Source organism: Elephas maximus, chromosome 3 (genome assembly GCF_024166365.1).
Source record: "Elephas maximus indicus isolate mEleMax1 chromosome 3, mEleMax1 primary haplotype, whole genome shotgun sequence".
Classification (NCBI taxonomy): domain Eukaryota; kingdom Metazoa; phylum Chordata; class Mammalia; order Proboscidea; family Elephantidae; genus Elephas; species Elephas maximus.
In genome coordinates, this window is record NC_064821.1 from 91199078 (window position 1) to 91223932 (window position 24855).

At 38.9% G+C, this 24855-nt stretch overlaps 1 protein-coding gene across 3 annotated transcripts in view; it reads right to left on the minus strand.

Moving 5' to 3' along the window:
• SPATA6 (spermatogenesis associated 6) overlaps positions 1-24855 on the minus strand; it is a 186229-nt gene that overhangs the window by 120048 nt on the left and 41326 nt on the right. The gene's annotated exons all lie outside the window — the stretch shown is intronic.

Here is a 24855-nt window from a genome sequence, read left to right on the forward strand (position 1 = left end):
TTCCCAAGTAGAAGAAATAGGATGTAAACAGAATATACGGTAATCTAGAGGATTAAAAAAAAAAGAGGATTAGGTATTATAAAAGCAGATCTCCTGCTACAAATATCTGGAAAGGTAGACAATTACCGGATCTGTTTAAAGACTGGAAGTCATAAATGGCAGTAAATGAATAGAAGTCAAAAAGATGACCCTGACATTTGAGGCTACTTTTCCCCTTAAGGGCATCTACCAATTCTAAGAGGCTGCAGAGTGGTGACAGAAAACCTTGCCAAATTCTACTGTTTTGTGGAAAGTATAACTTGTAAACAATGAGCCTGGATATTTAGCTGAAAGGATTTCTAAGCAAAATGTGAGAGATGCAACCTGTTTTCTCCTTGCTCCTTATAGTAAAATGTGAAAGGAAAGACACAGATTGAGGAATGAACTGTTAATCAAAAAATAATCTGAACTTGAAGATTTAAAAAATTCTGAGCTTATTAATAGTGGAAAATGAGAAAGTATGCTCTGGAGAGAACATTAAGAGTGTAGCTGGACAACTGTTTGATAGAGATTAAGTGTAAGACTTAATGGAAACAATCAACTCAGCAGAAGCACTACCATCCCGTACTGAAGAGGGCAGAGATAGGACAAAACGAAGGAAGGCTGTAGACATCTGGGATTTGAGAGGCACGAAACAGGCCAACAGGACTCTATCCCACTGATCACAGCATATAATCTGTTTAATAAACTGCTGAATTCAGTTTGCTAGTATTTTTGAAAATTTTGTGCATCAGGGACACCATCAAGAGAGTGAAAAAACAACCCAAAGAATGGGAAAATTTCTTAGCAAATCATATATCTGATAAGGGATTAATATCCAGAATATATGAAGAACTCTTACAACACAACAAAAAAATACAACCCAATTCAAAAGTGGGCAAAGGATTGAATAGACATTTCTGCAAACAAGATATACAAATGGTTGATAATACGCATGAAATGATGCTCGACTCAGTAGTCATTAGGAAGAAGCAAATCAAAACCATAGTGAGGTACTACTTCATACCCACTAAGATGGATATACCAGGAAAAAAAAAAAAAGAATGAAAATAAGTATTGGCAAGGGTGTAGAGAAACTGGAACTCTCCCACACTATTGTTAGGAATATAATATGATGCAGCAGCTATGGAAAACACTTTGTTGGCTCTTCAACAAATTAAACATACTTACTATGTTGTTGTTGTTAGGTGCCATCAAGTCGGTTCTAACTCATAGCAACCTTATGTACAACAGAACAAAACATTGCCGGGTCGTGCACCATCCTCACAACTGTTGTTATGCTTGAGCTCATTGTTGCAGCCACTGTGTCAATCCACCTCGCTGAGGGTCTTCCTCTTTTTCACTAACCAAGAATGATGTCCTTCTGCAGGGACTGGTCCCTCCTGATAACATGTCCAAAGAATGTTAGACAAAGTCTAATCATCCTTGCTTCTAAGGAGCATTCTGGTAGTAATTCTTCCAAGACATATCTGTTCTTCTGGCAGTCCATGGTATACTCAATATTCTTTGCCAACATAATTCAAAGGCATTGATTCTTCTTCAGTCTTCCTTACTTTTTGTCCAGCTTTCAGATGCATATGAGATGACTGAAAACACCACCGCTTAAGTCAGGCACACCTTAGTCCTCAAAGTGACATCTTTGCTTTTTAACACTTCAAAGAGGTCTTTTGCAGCAGATTTGCCCAGTGCAATGCATCTTTTGATTTCTTGACTGCTGCTTCCATGGACGTTGACAGTGGATCAAAGTAAAATGAAATCCTAGACAACTTCAATCATTTCTGTTTATCATGATATTGATTATTGGTCCAGTTGTGAGGATTTTTGTTTTCTTCATGTTGAGGTGTAATCCATACTGAAGGCTGTGGTCTTTGATCTTCATTAGACAGTGTTTGAAGTCCTCTTCAGTTTCAGCAATGCAGGTTGTTGACGAGTCTTCCTCCAATCCTGATACCCAGTACTTCTTCATATAATCCAGTTTCTTGAGTTATTTGCTCAGCATACAGATTGAGTAAGTATGGTGAATGAATACAACCCTGACACACCTTTCCTAACTTTAAACCATGCAGTATCCCCTTGTTCTGTTTGAACAACTGCCTCCTGGTCTAAGTACAATTAAGAGTTCTGGAATTCCCATTCTTTGCAATATTATCCATTAATTCGTTATTATTCACACAATTGAATGCCTTTGAATAGTCAATAAAGAACAGGTAAACATCCTTCTGGTATTCTCTGCTTTCAGCCATGATCTATTTGACATCAGCAATGATATCCCTGGTTCCAAGTCCTCTTATGAATCCAGCCTGAATTTCTGGCAGTTCCCTGTCGACATACTGCTGCAACCACTTTTGAATGATCTTCACCAAAATTTTACTTCTTTGTAATATTAATGATATTGTTCCGTAATTTCCACATTCTGTTGCATCATCTTTCTTTGGAATGGGTACAAATATGTTATCTCTTCTAGTCGGATGGTCAGGTAGATGTCTTTCAAATTTATTGGCATAGACAATTAAGCACCTCTGCACTGCATCTGATTGTTGAAACATCTCAATTGGTATTCCATCAATTACTGGAGCCTCGTTTTTCACCAAGGCCTTCAGTGAAGCTTGGAGCTCTTCCTTCAGTACCATTGGTTCTTGATCATATGCTACCTTCTGAAATGGTTGAATGATGATCAATTCTTTTTGCTACAATGACTCTATATTCTATCTTCTTTTGATGCTTCCTGCGTTGTTTAATATTTTCTCCAGAGAATCCTTCAATATTGCAACTTGAGGCTTGAATTTTTTTTCTTCAGTTCTTTCAGCTTGAAAAATGCTGAATGTGTTCTTCCCTTTTGATTTTCTATCTCCAGGTCTTTGCATATTTCATTAAAATACTTTACTATGTCTTCTCGAGCTGCCCTTCAAAATCTTCTGTTCGGCTCTTTTACTTCATCATTTCTTCCTTTCGCTTTAGTTACTTGACATTCAAACAGCAATTTAGTCTCTTCTGACATCGATTTTGCCCTTTTTTTTTTCTTTCCTGTCTGTTTAATGACCTTGCTTTCTTCATGTGTGATGTCCTTGATGTCACTCCACAACTCAACTGGTCTTCAGTCATTAGCATTCAATGCGTCAAATCTATTCTTGAAATGGTCTCTAAATTCAGGTGGGATATACTCAAGGTCATACTTTGGCTCTCATGAACCTGTTCTAATTTTCCTCAACTTCAACTTGAACTTGCATACTAGCAATTGATGGTCTGTTCTGCAGTCAGCCCCTGGCCTTGGTCTGACTGATGATATTAAGCTTTTCTATCATCTCTTTCCACAGATGTAGTCAGTTAATTCCTATGTATTCATTTGGCAAGGTCGTATGTATAGTCATTGTTTATGTTGTTGAAAAAAGGTATTTGCAATGAAGAAGTTGTTGGTCTTGCAAAATTCTATCATGCAACCTCTGGCGTTGTTTCTATCACCGAGGCCATATTTTCCAACTACCAATCCTTCTCCTTAGTTTCCAAATTTCTCATTCCAATCCCCAGTAATTGTCAATGCATCTTGATTGCATGTTTTATCAATTTCAGACTGCAGAATTTTCTCATCTTTGGCCTTAGTGGCTGGTGCATAAATTTGCATAATAGTAGTACATAATAATAATAATACTTACCATGTAGTCCAGCAATTCCACTCCTAGGTATATACCCAAAAGAACTGAAACAGATACTCAAATACATGTATACACATGTTTATAGCAGCACCATTGTCAAAGGTCAAAAGATGGGAACAACCCAAATGTCCATCAACAGATGAATGGATAAACAAATTGTGGTATATACATGCAATTGCCATGTTATTCAGACATAAAAATAAATGAAGTACCCATTACATCTTACAATGTGGATGAACCTCAAAACATTAGGCTAAGTAAAAGAAGCCAGACACAAATGGTCACATAGAGTATGATTCTATTTACATGAAATATCCAAAATAGGTAAATTTATAGAGAAAGAAAGCAGATTAGTGGTTGCCCAGGGCTGGGGGCGGAGGAAATGTGAAGTAACTGCTAAATGGTTAGGTTTCCTTTTAGATAATGAAAATATTTTGAAACAAGACAGAGTTGGTGGTTACACAGAATTGTGACTGTACTTAATTCCACTGAAGTGTTCACTTTAAAATGGTAAATTTTGTTATGTGAATTTCATCTCAAAAAAAAATTTAAAAAGAAAAAAAAAACTAAAGCAAACATCATATCAAAGGGTGATATGTTGAAGCTTTCCCACTGAGATCGAGAATAAGGCATTCACTTTTACTGGAGATCTGAGCCAGTGCAATAAAACAATGAAAGAAATTAAAAGTATGAGAAGAAGAAGAATAAAATTCTCAGTATTCACAATGTTATTGTGCACACAAAAAGTTCAAAGAAACCTAAAGACATGTTTTTTAAATTAATGCATATAGCAAGATTGCTCAAAACACAGTCGATATGGTAAAGTCAACTAGATTTTTATATATTAGCAACAGTGAGAAATGACAGAGTAATGTCATTTAAAAGTGTGAAATACCTAGAAAAATACCGAATGAAAGATAAACTGATACACAGAGAATTATAAACATTATCAAGTGTAATTAAAGAAGAGAAATATTAATAGATGAAATCCTTAGTTTAATTACCTCTCCAAAGACTATGTGTGAATAAGGTCTCATTCACAGTACCAGAATTAGGACCTAGACATATCATTTTGGAGGACACGATTCAAACCACTATACCAAACCCAAAAACCAAACTTGCTGCTGTCAAGTCAATTCCAACTCATAGTGACCTTGTAGGACAGAGTAGAATTCCCATAGGGTTTCCAAGGCTGTAATCTTTACAGAAGCAGCCTGCCACATCTTTCTCCGGCTGAGCGGCTGGTGGGTTCAAACCACCAAACTTTCAGTTAGCAGCTGAGTGTTTAACCACTGTGCCACTAGGGCTCCTTTCAACCCACTGTAGTGCTCTAAAGATGTCACCTTGAAGACTAAGGTGCACCTGACACAAGCCATGGTGTTTTCAATCACCTCATACGCATGTGAAAGCTGGACGATGAATAAGGAAGTCTGAAGAATTGATGCCTTCGAATTGTGGTGTTGGTGAAGAATACTGAATATACTATGGACTGCCAAAAGAATGAACAAATCGGTCTTGGAAGAAGTACAACCAGAATGTTCCAAAGAAGCAAGAATGGCGAGACTATGTCTCACACAGTTTGGACATGTCATCAGGAGGGATCAGTCCCTGGAGAAGGACATCATGCTTGGTAAAGTAGAAGGTCATCAAAAAGGAGGAAGACCACCAATGAGATGGATTGACACAGTGGCTGCAACAACGGGCTCAAGGATAACGGTTGTGAGGAGGGTGCAAGACCAGGCAGAGTTTTCTTCTGTTGTACATAGGGTTCCTATGGGTCAGAGCCGCCTCGATGGCACCTAACAACAACAACATTGTACTCTAAAAACATCACTGTTTTAGAGAAGTCCCATTATACTATTTTATGTTAAAGTCATCTTCCGCCTGGTCCATGAGATCAACTAAAATGGGAGCCATCCATTCTATATGTTCAACTTCATATTCCTCCTTCAACATGTTATATATGTTCAACTTCATATTCCTTCTTCAACATGTTATTTAGTCATCTTAAATCAGTTGTAATTTTTTTGATGAGTCCTCCAAATTTCTGTATTTCCTTTATTGTACAAAATGAATGTATTTATTTTATCATTAAAATAATAATAAAGGTTTTAAAAAGAGGATAGTAGAAGCAATAGGCTCTATTAAGACATTAATCATCTCCTTTTAGCCTCATGCCATCTGATTTTGTCAATTTTCATCCTCTTGTTCACTACCATCTCTTAACCTCAAGGCCACTCCACCTTTTCACTGAAAATCTAATGGCTTCTCTTCCTCTCAAAACTACCAAAACCCAAAACCAAATCTGTTGCCATCGAGTTGATTCTGACTCATAGCGACCCTATAGGACAGAGTAGAACTGCCCCATAGAGTTTCCAAGGAGCGCCTGGCGGTTTTGAACCACCAACCCTTTGGTTAGCAGCCGTAGCACTTAACCACTATGGCACCAGGGTTTCCTCTCAAAACTAAGACTTGCTATAATCTTGAGCAATATCAATATCCATGTGAATGATTCATCCAACAGTTCTCTGACTGCCTCAGGAATCCTTATGAAAACATTCTGATTATTTACATGTCTGATTCCTCTACTAAAATGGATACTCCTTTGAGGAAAGGGCCTATATTTTATTCATTTTTAACCCCCTATATTCTCTCATAGTGACTGATCCTGCACCAGCAATTAAAAAGTGTTTCATACGCTGGGGGATAAGCAACTTTTGCTTAGGAAAATTTTTCTACACCCCTGAAATCACACAACATATTCCATGAATACGCCATGCTGTTTCTTCTTCCATTATCAAAAAATAAGAACAGAAAAGGAATGAATGCTGAACACAGTATTGAAATAAGAGCTTACCTCTTCTGAATCTACTACGCTTATAATAATACAATATGTCCTTACCAGGGAAAACACTGGCTTCTAGAAAATACCTGAACATAAAATGAAATTTTATTACAAATGTCCTCTGAGCTCCCAAAGCACTTTACACATACCTTTTCCTTACTTACAAGACTGTATTATAATTATTCGCTTACAAGTCTGTCTTTATATCTCATCATTGCTTAAGAGTAACTCCCTTTCAAACCAACCAAAAAGATGCATTACATTTAGTACACTTTCAGAATTTTAAGTGTATTTTACTTTAATTCCCCACAATGTGGAAAGAATGTACATATGGTTCTGAAGTTTAATAAAGGTTGTTTTCTAATACTCATTTAAAGTTTGGTTATTTGGAACCCACAGTACATTCTTCTGCAAAAATAGTGTCATCCATGGCACTTGAATTCCTAACTCAGCCCACAAAAGTCTAGTTAATCCATAATGTAGTGGAAATATAACAGTATTAATATTAGCTTGAATTCTGAGTTACTGGAATAAAAGGACATGGGAAGCAGGAAAAACAGAAGTGGGACAGGAACACTTTTCTCTTTATTTTCAAGATATAAAACACTAGAACTAGACAAAATGTAACTAGACCTGTATTTATTGAACTTTTTAAAATTTTAGTGGGGACTTGTTGGTGCAGTGGTTAAGAGCTATGGCTACTAATCCAAAAAGCTGCAAGTTCAAGTTCACTAGCTGCTCTCTGAAAACACTATTTGGCAGTTCTATCCTGTCCTGCAGGGTTGCTATGAATCAAAATCGACTCAATGGCAATGAGTTTGGTTCTTCAAAGAAGCCTTTTTTTCCACAGCCACCCCCTTGAGAAATTTTAATACCACAGATATACTGTATATCTGTTTTATGTTATGGATTGTAGGCCTTTGGAGGATGACAAACCATTGTAAAATCTAAGACATTTCTGATCCCCAAGAACCAATTTTTGCCCCCTTGGGGACAAAACTGCCCCAGTTGAAAATGTATACACTAACTGAAAGTCAATATAATAGGGTGGGTCAAAGCACGAACAACGCAGCCATCATCTTGAACAAGCTACTTAAATGCTCTATGCCTCAGTTTCCTTATCTGTAAAATGGTAATTCTAACAGCGCCTACTTAACAGATTGTTTATGGAGAGCTGAATTAGTTAACACATATAAAACGCTTAAAAGCGTACCTGGCATACGATAAATGCCCAGTAAGTGTTAGCTACTATTTTCATCATTACCATCATTATTACCAATGTTGTTGCTGCTGCTGCTACTGTTAATACTACTACTATTTGGCATTTTGACCACTTCCCTTTCTGTAGGCTTTTAGCAGATGCTGTCTTGCCCAAATAGCCATGTATTCGTGTATCCCAGAAATTATGATGGAAGCATCCTCATCAATCCTACTATATCATAAAAATGTTCTGTGTTCCACATCTCATAAGCATTCAGAACCCTATCCATTTGCAATAAAAATATCCAATATTTCCATGCAGAATTCATTCAGCTATATGTTAGTATGTAATATGATAAAATTACCTCACCCTAATTCCAGACTGTCAGTCCCATAATCCTGAAAGCACTACATACATTTTAAAAGAGAACATAGTCTTGTGAACTCAAATCAATCTCAACTGAATTTTTAGGGAGAGTAATAAAGATACAGGGGAGACTTTCTACAGTACGAAGAAAGCTATTTGGAAGAAGGAATCATACACAGAGAAAAGTAAGCTGCAACATGGAAATTTATGCAGTTAGGTAGGATTAATTATCCCCAAAACAGTGTCATGGATTGAATCGTGTCCCTCAAAAACATGTGTCAGCTTGGCTAGGCCATGACTACCAATATTGCATAACCGTCCTCCATTTGGTGATCTGATGTAAATGTTCTTCTTTTATGGAATTATGTAATTAGCCTCCATTTTATGTGTTTAAATCCTAAACCTCTATATATTAATGAGGTAGAATTAGTGTGGAGTGTATCCTGAGTCACATCCTTACTAAAGGGCATAACTCAAGTCACCCTTACTCAAGTCACGCCCTTGTTTGAATCACACCTTTTTTCTTTCAAGAGATAAAAGAAGAGAGAAGCAAGCAAAGAGGAGTAGGCCCTCACTACTACCAAGAAAGAAGGGCCAGAAGCAGCGCTGAGAACCTCCTAGACCCAGGGGAAGGTTGATGCCAAGATACATGGAGGTCTCTAAGGAACACTGGGCCCACAGATGTTGAAAGGAGGCAAAAACCTTCCCCAGAGTCAACAGAGAAAGAATTCCTTCCCCTAGATTTAGTGTCCTGAATTCAGACTTGTAGCCTCCTAAACTGTGAGAGAATCAACTTCTGTTTATTAAAGCCACCCATTTGTGGTATTTCTGTCATAGCAGTACTAGATAACTAAGACAAACGATAAAGTTTCTTTCCTTGTGTTTCTATTTTATTTTATTTATTTTTTATTAACTTTTATTGAGGTTCAAGTGAACATTTACAAATCAAGTCAGACTGTCAAATATAAGTTTATATACACCTTACTCCACACTCCCACTTGCTCTCCCCCTAATGAGTCAGCCCTTCCAGTTTCTTCTTTCGTGACAATTATGCCAGCTTCCAACTCTCTCTATCCTCCCATACCCCCTCCAGACAGGAGATGCCAACACAGTCTCAAGTGTCCACCTGCTATAAGTAGCTCACTCATCATCAGCATCTCTCTCCTACCCACTGTCCAGTCCCTTTCATGTCTGATGAGTTGTCTTCGGGAATGGTTCTATTTTATTTTTAAGCTCTCAGATTCTTCAAAGGCTTCTTAAAGTTTTCTAATTGCTCTGAAGAATATTTTACTTCCTATTTTTAGGGAACAGGTAGGAGCTGCCGTTTGTATACACGGATTGTCAGTCAGGCACTGTGTTAGTGTGTACAGGACACTCAGGGCTAACCCAAATATTCAATTAGCAAGATTCCCCATTTTCAGAGTACTAAGGATAATGGTATTTCTTAATTTTTTCAAAACACCTATTTAAAGTCATAGTATTTACAGATTAACCTTATACTTAGAACTATTATTTTTGATTTGCCACATTTAACAATCATTAAATTAGGATAAAATTATTAAAGATCCTCATGTGTAGTAATGTATCTAAATATTTATTATAAATGCATAAATTTCCCTAAAATATCTTTTAAAAATCATCAAAGATTTCAAAATTTTCAAAGTTCACCTTTTTTAATAACTCATTTAATTACACTGTATTATATGTGAGTGTTCAATAAAAAGGAAATAAGGAAAAATTTTAACTTCTATTAGAATAGAAAAAATTAATTGGAAATTAATTCTAAAACTGGATTTCCATATACTTCTAAATTCTTCTGATTTTAATCATCTGGATTTCAAGAATGATTATACGATTGAAACAGTTAAAGAACCAAAAAGTCTTAGGATAAGCTCAGTCTTTACTTTTCATACATACTAACACTTTATTTTTGAGGTTACTTATTTCGAAGCCTCAGCTATTTAAAAAACATGATTACAAACTAGAAATTACATTTAAAAAAAAATGGATATGAATAGTCAAAATAATAGCACAGTGAAACCTGTGAGAGCTGGAACTCCATGGGACTGCCTTGTTTTTCCAGGTCTCTCGGGTTTTCTGCCTTTGACAAGGTGCAGTCTTACCACTTTTCTACCACTCGTTTTAGTGGAAAATATTTGAGTTTTCTTTCTCTGACAGGTGTCTGCCTTACACAGGTTCTGGCTTTCACAGGTTTTCTGTATTATTTACTGCCATTTATAAAGCATTTTTTGCATGTTACAACTGTGCTTCCATGTCCCTCACCCAAATCCTCAATACAACCCTCATGAGGCAAGTATTATCTCCATTTTACAGACGAGAAACGGAGGCTAAAAGTTAGTATGACTCAAAGATAATAAGTTCCTGAGCTTGGATTTGAACCTGCACTTTTTTTCACTAACAGTTACACTAGAACTGGAAACCAGTGATTCACAAAATAAATAACAGGGCAGGAAGTTGTATTTTGAATTAGTACAACAAAAAGATCAGACAGTAGCCAGGCAGAGGCAAAGAATATTTTTCTTTTTAAGATGGTCAGTAAGAAGAGAGATGCTGAAGATATAGAAAGAAGAAAAAAAGTCTGATAAACAAACAAGTTTCCAAAGATGACACTGGGAGGCCAGGTGGCACAGTGCTTAAGTGCTTGGCTCCTAGTCGAAAGGTTGGTGGTTTGAAGCCACCAGCTGCTCCATGGGAGAAAGATGTTGCAGTCTGCTTCCTAAAATATTATAGCCCAGGAAATCCTGTGGAGCAGGTCTAGTCTGTTTTATAGGGTCACTATGAGTTGGAATAGAAACCCTGGTGGCGTAGTGGTTAAGTGCTATGGCTGCTAACCAAAGGGTCGGCAGTTCAAATCTACCAGGCACTCCTCGGAAACTCTATGGGGCAGTTCCACTCTGTCCTATAGGGTCGCTATGAGTCAGAATCAACTTGACGGCACTGGGTTTGGTTGGTTTTTTTTTTTTTTTTTATGAGTTGGAATTAACGTGACAACATGGGTTTGGGCTTTTAGTTTGGTTTAGAGATGGCATGAGAAGAGGTAAAAAGGGGCACGTAGACAGAAAAATCTTAAATAGAACATAGAAACTTCATCCTCTGAATCCAGGAGAAAAGTGATAAATGTGGGTAATGATGCTTTTAGGTCAAGGGTGCAATAAACCGAGGCATATCACTCCTGTGGCCTTAATTTTTGGTCACCAAAGTAGGAAGTAGAGTTATTTGTTCCTCCTAAGAATATTGGAGTTTAAGTAAGGGAAGACCTGAATGAAGGGTGAATATGTTTAGTACAGCAATAACAGAAATTAGAGAGGAAGTTCTCCAAGAAGTAAAAAGATAGAAGGGTGGCACTGATAAGCAATTTGCAGTGGCACCAATCTGAAGGTAATCAGAGCCTACCAGCAACATCAAACTAACCCAGCCAGGAAAGGCAAGTTATAGCACTGACCCAGGAATGGACATTCATTAAGAGTCTTCTTCATGTCAGTCTTGGTGGGATAGTTGATATAATGAAATAAGTAAGGTAAAATAAAATACAAAAGGAAAGTTTCAACTGTTGTAAACCACACAAAAAGTACACACCTTTCTAAGTAGTCATGTCATGTTTGTTTGAACCGTATCCTAGACACTCAGGGAAAACGACAATAAATTCAAAGAAGCAGTAGTAGTACAGGCACATGCTCTGATCCCAATGCAAATTAATAATATTCTTAATAATATTTAAACTAATCACAGATAAATATTTGAAATAGTGTGAAAAGACATTAGAATCAACTTGAAGATTTAATAAAATGACTGGATATAAGACATGTTGGTTTTTTTTAAATAGAGAAGAAAATAAAATTGGAGCAAGGAGCTTATACCTAAGAGCAACAAGAAATGTAAAACAGTTACAAGAAATGCAAAGCAAGTGTAGACACACATACACACCAAAAATCACAAACCAAACTAACTGCTATTGAGCCAATTATATTTTCCCAAAATATAATTAAAACTAAAACTCAAAGAGACTTGTCTCGAGCCTTGAAAAATGACTCTAAATTAACCTAGAAAAATAAGCAGGTAGGAACATAAACATGTGTTTGTATATAATGAAAAAAGAAGAATATGGATTATAGAAAGCTATAAAAATTAAATCTGCATTATCAATTCAAATAGATACTTACAGCAATGAAACAGACACAATGGGGGAAGAAAGAGGAGTGGAAAAGTACAGAGAGAAAGGATGAGGACAGAAAAGATATCAATGGGGAATAGATTTCTACACAAAGCAGGTCAAGAATTCTACTCAGAACACTTAGAAAATCTGCACAAACAGTTTTTTAAATCTATTTACAAGGTCAAGATCTGGGAAAAGAAGGAAGTCCAGAGAGATGAGCCAAACATTTGGAGTTGTTTTTTGTTTTTGTTTTGTTTTTTTCTCTCTCCCTAGGGGCATCTGCTAATTTCCAAAAAGGCAACTAAGAGACTAGAAAGCTTAGGTGAGATTTTGGCAATCTCACAGACCTAGAAGCAGAAAGTGAGTACAGGGTCTACCAAGAAGAGGAGGCCTCCATAAATTCTCTTCTTTAGATTGCTGTTGGTGTTAGCTGCCATCAAGTTGGCCTCCAACTCATGGCTACTCATGCACAATGGGATCAGACCACTGTGATCCACAGGGTTTTTACTGGCTGATTTTTTTTTTTAATTAACTTTTATTAAGCTTCAAGTGAACATTTACAATTCCAATCAGTCTGTCACATGTAAGTTTACATACATCTTACTCCCATCTCCCACTTGCTCTCCCCCTATTGAGTCAGCCCTTTCAGTCTCTCGTTTCATGCCAATTTTGCCGGCTTCCCTCTCTCTCTAAATTCCCATCCCCCCTCCAGTCAAGAGTTGCCAATACACTTTCCAGTGTCCACCTGATGTAATTAGCTCACTCTTCATCAGCATCTCTCTCCCCCCCCCGCTGCCCAGTCCCTTTCATGTCTGATGAGTTGTCTTCGGGGATGGTTCCTGTCCTGTGCCAACAGAAGGTCTGGGGAGCATTGCCGCCGGGATTCCTCTGGTCGCAGTCAGACCATTAAGTACGGTCTTTTTATGAGAATTTGGGGTCTGCATCCCACTGATCACCTGCTCCCTCAGGAGTTCTCTGTTGTGCTCCCTGACAGGGCAGTCATCGAGTGTGGCCGGGCACCAACTAGTTCTTCTGGTCTCAGGATGATGTAGGTCTCCGGTTCATGTGGCCCTTTCTGTCTCTTGGGTTCTTAGTTGTTGTGTGACCTTGGTGTTCTTCATTTTCCTTTGCTCCAGGTGGGTTGAGACCAATTGATGCATCTCAGATGGCCGCTTGTTAGCATTTAGGACCCCAGACGCCACATTTCAAAGTGGGATACAGAATGTTTTCATAATAGAATTGTTTTGCCAATTGACTTAGAAGTCCCCTCAAACCATGTTCCCTAGACCCCAGCCCCTGCTCCGATGACCTTTGAAGCATTCATTTTATCCCGGAAACCTCTTTGCTTTTAGTCCAGACCAATTGGGCTGACCTTACTTGTATTGAGTGTTGTCTTTCCCTTCACCCAAAGCAGTTCTTATCTACTGATTGATCAATAAAAAACCCTCTTCCTCCCTCCCTCCCTCCCCCCTTCGTAACCACAAAAGTATGTGTTCTTCTCAGTTTTTTCTATTTCTCAAGATCTTATAATAGTGGTCTTATACAATATTTGTCCTTTTGCCTCTGACTCATTTCGCTCAGCATAATGCCTTCCAGATTCCTCCATGTTATGAGATGTTTCAGAGATTCGTCACTGTTCTTTATCGATGCGTAGTATTCCATTGTGTGAATATACCACAATTTATTTACCCATTCATCCATTGACGGACACCTTGGTTGCTTCCAGCTTTTTGCTATTGTAAACAGAGCTGCAATAAACATGGGTGTGCATATATCTGTTTGTGTGAAGGCTCTTGTATCTCTAGGGTATATTCCAAGGAGTGGGATTTCTGGGTTGTATGGTAGTTCTATTTCTAACTGTTTAAGATAGCGCCAGATGGATTTCCAAAGTGGTTGTACCATTTTACATTCCCACCAGCAGTGTATGAGAGTTCCAATCTCTCCGCAGCCTCTCCAACATTTAATATTTTGTGTTTTTTGGATTAATGCCAGTCTAGTTGGTGTGAGATGGAATCTCATTGTAGTTTTAATTTGCGTTTCTCTAATGGCTAATGATCGGGAGCATTTTCTCATGTATCTGTTGGCTGCCTGAATATCTTCTTTAGTGAAATGTGTGTTCATATCCTTTGCCCACTTCTTGATTGGGTTGTTTGTCTTTTTGTGGTTGAGTTTTGACAGAATCATGTAGATTTTAGAGATCAGGCGCTGGTCTCAGATGTCATAGCTGAATATTCTTTCCCAGTCTGTAGGCGGTCTTTTTACTCTTTTGGTGAAGTCTTTAGATAAGCATAGGTGTTTGATTTTTAGGAGCTCCCAGTTATCTGGTTTCTCTTCATCATTTTTGGTAATGTTTTGTATTCTGTTTATGCCCTGTATTAGGGCTCCTAAGGTTGTCCCTATTTTTTCTTCCATGATCTTTATCGTTTTAGTCTTTATGTTTAGGTCTTTGATCCACTTGGAGTTAGTTTTTGTGCATGGTGTGAGGTATGGGTCCTGTTTCATTCTTTTGCAAATGGATATCCAGTTATGCCAGCATCATTTGTTAAAAAGACTATCTTTTCCCCAATTAACTGACACTGGTCCTTTGTCAAATATCAGCTGCTCATACATGGATGGATCTATATCTGGGTTCTCAATTCTGTTCCATTGGTCTATGTGCCTGTTGTTGTACCAGTACCAGGCTGTTTTGACTACTGTAGCTGCATAATAGGTTCTGAAATCAGGTAGAGTGAGGCCTCCCACTTTCTTCTCCTTTTTCAGTAATGCTTTGCTTATCCGGGGGTTCTTTCCCTTCCATATGAAATTGGTGATTTGTTTCTCTATCCCCTTAAAATATGACACTGGAATTTGGATCGGAAGTGCATTATATGTATAGATGGCTCTTGGTAGAATAGACATTTTTACTATGTTAAGTCTTCCTATCCATGAGCAGGGTATGTTTTTCCACTTAAGCATGTCCTTTTGAATTTCTTGTAGTAGAGCTTTGTAGTTTTCTTTGTATAGGTCTTTTACATCCTTGGTAAGATTTATTCCTAAGTATTTTATCTTCTTGGGGGCTACTGTGAATGCTATTGATTTGGTTATTTCCTCTTCGGTGCTCTTTTTGTTGATGTAGAGGAATCCAAGTGATTTTTGTATGTTTATTTTATAACCTGAGACTCTGCCAAACTCTTCTATTAGTTTCAGTAGTTTTCTGGAGGATTCCTTAGGGTTTTCCATGAATACGATCATGTCATCTGCAAATAGTGATAGCTTTACTTCCTCCTTGCCAATCCGGATACCCTTTATTTCTTTGTCTAGCCTAATTGCCCTGGCTAGGAGTTCAAGTATGATGTTGAATAAGAGCGGTGATAAAGGGCATCCTTGTCTGGTTCCCGTTCTCAAGGAAAATGCTTTCAGGTTCTCTCCGTTTAGAGTGATATTGGCTGTTGGCTTTGCATAGATGCCCTTTATTATGTTGAGGAATTTTCCTTCAATTCCTATTTTGGTAAGAGTTTTTATCATAAATGGGTGTTGAACTTTGTCAATGCCTTTTCTGCATCTATTGATAAGATCATGTGGTTTTTATCTTTGATTTATTTATGTGATGGATTACATTAATGGTTTTTCTGATATTAAACCAGCCTTGCATACCTGGTATAAATCCCACTTGATCAGGGTGAATTATTTTTTTGATGTGTTGTTGGATTCTATTGGCTAGAATTTTGTTGAGGATTTTTGCATCTATGTTCATGAGGGATATAGGTCGGTAATTTTCTTTTTTTGTAATGTCTTTAACTGGTTTTGGTATCAGGGAGATGGTAGCTTCATAGAATGAGTTGTGTAGTATTCCGTCTTTTTCTATGCTTTGAAATACTTTCAGTAGTAGTGTTGTTAAGTCTTCTCTGAAGGTTTGGTAGAACTCTGCAGTGAAGCCATCTGGGCCAGGACTTTTTTTTGTTGGAAGTTTTTTAATTACCGTTTCAATCTCTTTTTTTGTTATGGGTCTATTTAGTTGTTCTACTTCTGAATGTGTTAGTTTAGGTAGGTAGTGTTTTTCCAAGAACTTATCCATTTTTTCTAGGTTTTCAAATTTGTAAGAGTACAATTTTTCGTAGTAATCTGAAATGATTCTTTTAATTTCATTTGGCTCTGTTGTGATGTGGTCCTTCTCATTTCTTATTCGGGTTATTTGTTTCCTTTCCTGTATTTCTTTAGTCAGTCTAGCCAATGGTTTATCAATTTTGTTAATTTTTTCAAAGAATCAGCTTTTGGCTTTGTTAATTCTTTCAATTGTTTTTCTGTTCTCTAATTCATTTACTTCAGCTCTAATTTTTATTATTTGTTTTCTTCTGGTGCCTGATGGGTTCTTTTGTTGCTCACTTTCTATTTGTTCAAGTTGTCGGGACAGTTCTCTGATTTTGGCTCTTTCTTCTTTTTGTATGTGTGCATTTATTGATATAAATTGGCCTCTGAGCACTGCTTTTGCTGTGTCCCAGAGGTTTTGATAGGAAGTATTTTCATTCTCGTTGCATTCTATGAATTTCCTTATTCCCTCCTTGATGTCTTCTATAACCCAGTCTTTTTTCAGGAGGGTATTGTTCATTTTCCAAGTATTTGATTTCTTTTCCCTAGTTTTTCTGTTATTGATTTGTAGTTTCATTGCCTTGTGGTCTGAGAAGATGCTTTGTAATATTTTGATGTTTTGGACTCTGCAAAGGTTTGTTTTATGACCTAATATGTGGTCTATTCTAGAGAATGTTCCATGTGCACTAGAAAAGAAAGTATACTTTGCAGCAGTTGGGTGGAGAGTTCTGTATAAGTCAATGAGGTGAAGTTGGTTGATTGTTGTAAGTAGGTCTTCCGTGTCTCTATTGAGCTTCTTACTGGATGTCCTGTCCTTCTCCGAAAGTGGTGTGTTGAAGTCTCCTACTATAAATGTGGAGGTGTCTATCTCACTTTTCAATTCTGTTAAAATTTGATTTATGTATCTTGCAGCCCTGTCATTGGGTGCATAAATATTTAATATGGTTATGTCTTCCTGATCAATTGTCCCTTTTATCATTATATAGTGTCCTTGTTTATCCTTTGTGGTGGATTTAAGTCTAAAGTCTATTTTGTCAGAAATTAATATTGCTACTCCTCTTCTTTTTTGCTTATTGTTTGCTTGATATATTTTTTTCCATCCTTTGAGTTTTAGTTTGTTTGTGTCTCTAAGTCTAAGGTGTATCTCTTGTAGGCAGCATATAGATGGATCATGCTTCTTTATCCAGTCCGTGACTCTCTGTCTCTTTATTGGTGCATTTAGTCCATTTACATTCAGCGTAATTATAGATAAATAAGTTTTTAGTGCTGTCATTTTGATGCCTTTTCATGTGTGTTGTTGGCCATTTCATTTTTCCACATACTTTTTTGTGCTGAGGCGTTTTTCTTATTAGATTGTGAGATTCTCATTTCATAATGTTTAACTTTTTATTAGTTGAGTCGTTACATTTTTCTTGGCTTTTTTCTTGAGTTATGGAGTTGATATTCCATTTTGTGGTTACCTTATTATTTACCCCTATTTTTCTAAGTAAAAACCTAACTTGTATTGTTCTATATCGCCTTGTATCACTCTCCATCTGGCAGTTCAATGCCTCCTATATTTAGTCCCTCTTTTTGATTATTGTGATCTTTTATCTATTGATTTCCATGATTCCCTGTTATGTGTATTATTTTGTTTATTTATTTATTTTTTAGAATTAATCTTAATTTGTTTGTTTTTGTGCTTTCCCTATTTGAGTTGATATCAGGACGTTCTGTTTTGTGACCTTGTATTGTGCTGGTACCTGATATTATTGGTCATCTGACCAAACAATCTCCTTTAGCATTTCTTGTAGCCTTGGTTTGGTTTTTGCAAATTCTCTAAACTTGTGTTTATCTGTAAATATCTTAATTTCTTCTTCACATTTCAGAGAGAGTTTTGCTGGATATATGATCCTTGGTTGGCAGTTTTTCTCCTTCAGTGCTCTGTATACGTCGTCCCATTCCCTTCTTGCCTGCATGGTTTCTGCTGAGTAGTCTGAACTTATTCTTATTGATTCTCCCTTGAAGGAAACCTTTCTTTTCTCCCTGGCTGCTTTTAAAATTTTCTGTTTGTCTTTGGTTTTGGCAAGTTTGATGATAATATGTCTTGGTGTTTTTCTTTTTGGATCAATCTTAAATGGGGTTCGATGAGCATCTTGGATAGATATCCTTTCGTCTTTCATGATGTCAGGGAAGTTTTGTGTCAGGAGTTCTTCAACTATTTTCTCTTCGTTTTCTGTCCCCCCTCTCTGTTCTGGGACTCCAATCACTCGCAAGTTATCTTTCTTGATAGAGTCCCACATGATTCTTAGGGTTTCCTCATTTTTTTTAATTCTTTTATCTGATTTTTTTTCAGCTATGTTGGTGTTGATTCCCTGGTCCTCCAGATGTCCCAGTCTACATTCTAATTGCTCGAGTCTGCTCCTCTGACTTCCTATTGCGTTGTCTAATTCTGCAATTTTATTGTTAATCTTTTGGATTTCTACATGCTGGCTCTCTATGGATTCTTGCAACTTATTAATTTTTCCACTATGTTCTTGAATAATCTTTTTGAGTTCTTCAACAGTTTTATCAGTGTGTTCCTTGGCTTTTTCTGCAGTTAGCCTAATTTCATTTGTGATGTCTTTTAGCATTCTGTAAATTAGTTTTTTATATTCTGTATCTGATAATTCCAGGATTGTATCTTCATTTGGGAAAGATTTTGATTCTTTTGTTTGGGGGGTTGGAGAAGCTGTCATGGTCTGCTTCTTTATGTGGTTTGATATGGACTGCTGTCTCCGAGCCATCACTGGGAAACTAGTTTTTCCAGGAAATCCACTAAAAAAAAAATGCAGTCAGATCCCTATCAGAGTTCTCTCTCTGGCCCAGGCTATTCGGATGTTAATGGCGCCGCCTGGGGAGGGTGGGGGAGGGATCAGAGAGCTAGGAGTGTAGCACCTCAGAATATAGCCAGAGTTGTTTGTCTTACTTGGAATGACTCTTATATCTGAGATTTCTGCGAGGCACATCGCCTTTATGTACAGGCTATGTGGAGATTGCCCCCCGGGGGGTCTGGCCCGCTGGCATCACGGTCAGATCCTCCGCTGTCAGCCCCTCCCCAAAGGTTAAGGCTCCCCTACTGGGATGGTGCACTCCCGTCTCCAAAATCAGTCGCTGCCTCCCGGGGTCTCCCCGTCCCGCCATCCGCGTTGCGCGCCACTCCCGCGAACTGGGTGGGCTCCCCCCCCCCGGGGTCAGCTCAGGAGAGCGGAGCAGGTCCCCACGCCTGAGTCGTGACTGCACGTCCCGGCTGGGGCGCCGCTCTCCCCGCTCCAAGACCAGCCACTGCCTCCCGGGGACTTCTTCCACTGGCTGCTTTGCCACACCGCCCCCAAGAAACGGATGGGCCCGCGCGAACGGGTTGGGGCCGCCCCGGGGTCAATTCAGGGGAATGTAGCTGATTCCCGGGCTCACGCCCCGCCTGCACCCGCCAAAATCCCGGCGGGACGGCTCCCCGGCTGGGACGCTGCTCTCCCCGCTCCAAGACCAGTCGCTTCCTCCCAGGGACTTCTCCCTCCGGCATGCCGCACCCCTTGCGCGAACTGGGTGGGCATCGCCCGCACGAAGGGCTGGGCCCCCCCCCCAGGGTCAATTCAGGGGAATATAGCTGGTCCCCGCGCTCACGCCCCACCCGCGCCTGCCAAAATCCTGGCGGGACGGCTCCCCGGGTGGGACGCTGCTCTCCCCGCTCCGAGACCGGTCACTTCCTCCCGGGGACTTTTCCCTCCGGTGTGCCACGCCGCTTGCGCGATCTGGGTGAGTGCCGCCCGCACGAACGACTGTGCCCCCCCGGGTCAATTAGGGAAATGTGGCTGGTCCCCGTGCTCGCGCCACGCCCGCTCCCCCCCAAACTCCCGGCAGGACGGCTCCCCGGCTGGGACGCTGCTCTCCCCGCTCCAAGACCAGTCACTTCCTCCTGGGGACTTCTCCCTCCGGTGCGCCGCGCTGCTTGCGCGATCTGGGTGAGCGCCACCCGCACGAACGACTGGGCCCCCCCGGGGTCAATTAGGGAAATGTGGCTGGTCCCTGCGCTTGCGCCACGCCCGCTCCCCCCCAAACTCCCGGCAGGACGGCTCCCCGGCTGGGACGCTGCTCTCCCCGCTCCAAGACCAGTCACTGCCTCCCGGGGACTTCTCCCACCGGCTGCGCCGCCATGCCTCCCGCGCCAACTGGCTTGGCTCCCTCCCGGGATGAGTTCAGGGGCTAGGGCTGGGCCCCTTGTCTGTGCCGGCTGCCCCCCTGGGCTCTGCCCCAAATCGGGCTCCGAAGGTCACCTGCCTGGTACGCTGGGCTCCTGGCTCTGAAGACAATCGCTGTCTCCCCGTATTTGTTCGTTCTCCGTCTCTAAATCTGTGTTTGTTGTTCAGTGTTCGTAGATTGTTATGTATGTGATTGATTCACTTGTTTTTCCAAGTCTTTGTTGCAAGAGGGATCCGCGGTAGCGTCCACCTAGTCCGCCATCTTGGCCCCGCCTCTCACTGGCTGATTTTTGAAAGTATATTGCCAGGTCTTCCTTTCTAGTCTGTCTTCATTTGTAAGCTCTGCTGAAACCTGTTCAGCATCACAACACACAAGCCTCCACTGACAGATACTCGAGGTGCACTGGCCAGGAATGAAACCCAACCCAGATCTCCCACATGTAAGGCAAGAATTCTACTGCTGAACCACCAGAGCCCTATACCAAAAAACCAAACCCACTGCAGTTGACTCAATTCTAACTCATAGCGACCCTATACGGCCCCTCAAAAGAGTACATCATAGGAATAAGAATGAACTGGAAACAAGCTGGTCTTTACAAAGACTGCAACCCAGCTTCAAATCATCTCCATCTCTGACATTAGATTGACATGATCAAGAATTGCTGCTGCTACTAGCAAACTGCAGAAAAGCAAACAGAAAGCCTGCCTGGAGAAAGATAACATGATAAAACCAAACCTGTTGCTGCCGAGTCAATTTCAACTCAAGGCGACCCTATGGGACAGAACAGAACTGCCCCATAGGGCTTCCAAGGAGCAGCTGGTGGAGTTAAACTGCTGACCATTTGCTTAGCAGCCGTAGCTCTTAACCACTGCACCACCAAGGCTCCAAGCTAAGCATACACCTACCACGCTACTAAAAACTTCCACTCCTAAGAATATACCAAGAAAATTGAGTATTTATGTTCACCAAGAAACATAAGAATGTTCAGAGTAGCTTTATTTAAAATAATATAAAACTAAAAATTCTCATGAAGAAGAAAATGAATAAATGGTAGTATATTCATACAATGTAATATTAAAGAGCAATAAGGAAGAATAAATCACTGAGACTCCACAACAACATAGATGACTCTCACAGACATAAGGCTGAGTGAAAAAAGCCATATTAAGAAGTAAACAATTATATTATTTAATTTATATGAAGTCCAAGAATTGGTAAAACTATGTAATCAATGCTAACAGAAGTCAGAATAATAATTATCTCAGTGTGAAGGCCCTGACTGGTAGGGGAAAAAGTGAACGTTTCTGGTTGCTAGAAAATTCTGTATCTTGATGAGTGGTGGTTATATGAATATACACACATGTTAATAGTAATTAAAGTATATACTTAAGATTAAGATTAGTATACTTTAGATACTTTATCATACAATGAATAGATATGACAATCTTCAAGAAGAAAAATAAACCTGGAAGACTTGAATATCAAATATTAAAACTTAAACTACAATGATTTAAGAAAGTGTAATATTTATGCAAGGATGGACAGATAGAATCATGAAACTAAAAGGAGAATCTGGAAAATGACCCACATGTATATGTACTAGATTTATGACAAAGAAAGCATTGTAGAGCAGTAAAACATTTCATAAAGGAATATAAAAGGCTAGAAATAAAGCCAAGGAAGGAAATAGCCCTTTTATAAGGGATGTAAGGGTGTAATGATCCTACCCCCACCAGGATCATTCTGGAAGGGCCAAACACATAAGCAGAACACAGCCAATAAAAAATTAACAAAAACGTTTAATATTGCTAGGTATTAGAGCTGTGAATAACTATTCCTGTAAATAATAAAAGAAAGAAAAATAAATATAGCTATTAACAAAAAATATTTCCAATATAATTAGCTTTTAATTCTAGTGAGTTTGTTAAAGGTAAATTTAATGTATCAATAATCCGTTGCCATCAAGTCGATTCTGACTCATAGCGACCCTGTAGGACAGAGTAGAATTGCCCCAGAGGGTTTCTAAGGAGCAGCTGGTGGATTCATACTGATGACTTTATGGTTGGTAGCCGAGCTCTTAACCACTGCATCACCAAGTTTCCAATATAACAACAGTCTCATGTAAACCCAGACATAAAGTTTAAAAACAAAAGGTTTAAAGAAAAAGCAAAAATTTAGATTTCTATCAATATAAAGTGTATCTTCTAAATCTATCATCAACACAGTGAATAACTGCCACACAACATGAAGCAATGAAACTGAACAATACAGATTGCATTGTTACCGAAATTCCTCAGCTATAGAGAGCTGGCCTCAAAAGCAATTGCTTTGGTTTGTTTAAATTATATTTTACCATAAGAGCACAGATTAACTTCTACTGAGAAAAACTATGTCTTGGTTTCTAAATCAATTTTTTATTCCTTTGTATTTAAAAAATGTGTTTTCGCAAAAATTGATACTTCAGGGAGAAAGACCCTAAATTATTTAAGGAAAAATGTTATAGAGGACTAATGCTGCTGGAAACCAAATAGTAATTTAATGTAAACCACATCCATCTATTATACACAAACAACGTATTGCATTCGGCAAATCATCCGCAAAAGACCTCTTTAAAGAATTAAAAAGCAAAGATTTCACTTTAAGGACTAAGGTACCTTTGACCCAAGCCATGGTATTTTCAGTCACCTCATATGCATATGAAACTGAACAATGAATAAGGAAGACTGAAGAAGAATTGATGCATTTGAATTATGGTATTGGGAAAGAGCATTGAATATACTATGACCTGTCAGAAGAACAAACAAATCCGTCTTGGAAGAAGTATAGCCAGAATGCTCATTAAAAGCAAGGATGGCGAGATTTTGTCTCCTGTATTTGGGACATGTTAGTGGGGGGACCAATCCCTGGAGAAGGATACCATGCCTGGCAAAGTAAAAGGTCATCAAAAAAGAGGAGGATCCTCAACAAGATGGACTGACACAATGGCTGCAACAATGCGCTCAAACATAACGATTCTGAGGATGGCGCAGGACCAGGCAGTGTCTCATACCGTTGCACACAGGGTCACTATCAGTCGGAACCAATTCAATGGCACCTAACAACAACAACAACATCTACTGGAATATATAGTATAATTAACCTCATTTGACAGCTGCCCTATATCTTATAAGAATGACTGTTTTCCTCCCTCCTCAGTAAAAATTCACATTTTCACATGTACTTTCAGTGTGTTACAAAATAAATGTACTACAATACTCCAGATATCCTAGTCACATAAAAGCTACAGTAAATACCTAAGAAAAAGTGCCAGAATACTGTTAACCCTCTGTACCAGCAAGAACATTTGCTATAAAAGTTTCTTCTAAAGGGCTGTTCTCCTGCACTAACTATAAGGGTTAATTGGTTGAGATGTATTTGCCACTGAGGATTTAAAATACGAATCCTGATGGGGTCTTGCAAGCTCTTCTGAGGACTGAGACAAGAGTGCTCTCATTAATAAACTTTGAAAGATTTATTCTCAGCCTTCGGATACTCACCTTAAAGAACTTGGGACTAATTCCTAGAGGGTAAGAAACAAGTACAGGAGCTCTAACGAAACCACTGCTTTTCCCTATAAGCAAGAGAAATCAATAGGGGGCACCTAGTAACTTAGTGCAATATAAATGAAAGATCATATCTTCTCTTTACCCAAGTGTTGAATGGGATAAGGCAAGCACAGCTATAATATTATAAGCTCTCAAATACAAAACATATTTCCTAATCAAAGGATTATAACACTACAAACAGGTATCTCCCAATAGCATAGTTCCAACAGTCAAAGATTGTAATGAGAAGCAGTGTTATGGTGCATTTGTGATATTTTATTTAATTCCTTGAATATCAAATACCTACTATGTGTCAGGTACTACCCTAAGCATCAGAGATACAGCACTGAACAAAACAGGAAAAGTCTCTGTTCTTATGAAACTGTCATTCTAGTGAGAAAGAAAATAAAACATCAGTGCTGAAAAGAAAAACAAGATGACTATTCACCCCTATTTGCTCTGAGCAGTATCCTGTTCATACCTGTTGTCTTGGCAGAAATATTAATAGTACCCCCTTTCACTCTCAAAATACCCTGGTGTAGAAGATATGACAATGCTAAAGATAATGTGGTAGATAGAGACTGTGATGTTAACCACAGGGAAGTACTATTTAAGATATGTTGGAGAGGGAAGCCCCTTGGTTAGTGATGATAAATTTGAGTACAGACTGGAAAGAAATGAAGGAGCAAGCAAATTGTATATCTGGAGGAAGA